The 1778-nt window shown below is 41.1% G+C and overlaps 1 pseudogene; it reads right to left on the reverse strand.

Moving 5' to 3' along the window:
- Nucleotides 1-1376: 1376 nt before the first annotated feature.
- On the reverse strand, nt 1377-1495 carry LOC135051589 (5S ribosomal RNA; annotated as a pseudogene).
- Between the last annotated feature and the right edge of the window lie 283 nt (nt 1496-1778).

Below are 1778 nucleotides of genomic sequence, written 5' to 3' on the forward strand. Positions count from 1 at the left end.
AGCAAACCTATTTATCTAAAGGCCTCACAGAGATACACGGCAGGCTCCTGGATGTGTTGGGCTAAAACAACTAGTTCCTCCTGGGGCATATCTCCCTGAATACCTAAAGCCAATTTCTGTGCCCAAGCCTCAATGGCTCTGTTAACCCAGCAGCCAACTATGGTCGGGTTTAGAGAAACCCCCGCTGCTGTATATACAGTATATACTTTAGGGTGTTTTCCAACTGACTGTCTGATGGATCCTTCAAAACAGTAGCACCTGGGGCCAGTAGTAGTATAACCGAGATACTGATGGATCCACTGGTGGAGGATTTTCCCAACATTACCTGTTATCAGAAAGAAAGAGCAAAGAAGTGTAAAGACGCTTAGGTACCTGAAACTTCATATCCAGGAGCAACCAGGCTTCTTGAAACTGGATATCTAATTCCCCAGATATAGGAAAAGTAGCCGTAGACTTATGCTTTTTACCAAAAAAGGAAGGTTGAAATGGTTCAGCTTCTTTGTCAGGAATTTGTAGAATGTCCCTCACTGCCAGAATCAGAGCCTCTACTCCCTGTGAAGAAGACTCTGATTCTTCTACCTGTAGTTCTTCCTCAGTCTCATTTTACTCCCCATCCTCCAGGGGTGGCATGTCCTCATCGTTAGATTGTAAAACTGCAGGTAGCAGTCGCTATTTTGACACTGGTTGCACAGATTAGTGTGAATTCTGTCGTAAGGTAAAACAGTCATCAGATTTTTTGAAAGCCTAAGCCCATGCTGGCTCTGAGGCCTGCAAAGGCTGAGCCTGCCGGGCCTGCCTGTCTCTTCTGGCAGCCTTGTAATGGGAGACAACAGAAGGCTCTTGTGTGGGCGCACTCTTAGAAAGAAAGTTGACAATTTATAAGATGCTTAAGACATAACTTTTAATAACATCATTAAAACGCAGATATCCTTCCCAGAGATCTATAGCTGAAAATACAGATTTGAAAAAATATTTGAAAAATTATTAAAATTGTTCTGGTCTCTTTGTTGCAAAGATTATTTGGAAAGGTTGTAGACATTGATTAGTCATACCCCCATTTCCCCTGACCAGTACAGAATTTCTGTATTGATGGAACCAAGGGTTGGTCAAGACACAGTTATATGTAAGAAAAGTCCAAACACTTGGACTGTGGATAACTAGAGTGGTGATCAGCAGTTACGACTCTAAGGATTGTACACCTGAATTACATACAAATGTCATCATTTGAAGAAAAATTTCAAGAAAAATTTGTGGGCATCATAAAGTCAGTAAAAGAAACTGCTGATATTGTAAACACTATAATGAAAAATTGCAGGATAGAATTAGTGGTGATACTGCTGTTTGTGTGTTTTTATCACATAGAGGAGGCAATTCCTGCTCTACAACACCAGGTATTCGCAGGTAGTCACCTTTCCTGATACTGACCTGGCCCAACGCTGTTTAGCTTCCAAGATCGGACGAGATCGGGCGCTGACAGCGTGGTATGGTAGTAGAGATTTATGTGTACACCAATGAGAGTGCACCTATATAAGAAATATGAATTTAAGGAAAACAGAGAAGAGATAGAAAATAGGAAAAAGATTAGTGAAAATATGTGGATCTGCTTTTCACGTTAGACCCGGTTCAAAAATTCCCACTGTTGTGGTACAATGTTCCGGGAATCATGAATGAGAGTCCACGAAATTAGTGATGATAGAATATAATAACCGGTTGGTTGGATAATGCGTATATTTAAGCTGATCACTTTAACGGAATAAAGCAGAGCTTTTGCTGCTACA

Source organism: Pseudophryne corroboree, chromosome 2, assembly GCF_028390025.1.
Source record: "Pseudophryne corroboree isolate aPseCor3 chromosome 2, aPseCor3.hap2, whole genome shotgun sequence".
Taxonomy (NCBI): domain Eukaryota; kingdom Metazoa; phylum Chordata; class Amphibia; order Anura; family Myobatrachidae; genus Pseudophryne; species Pseudophryne corroboree.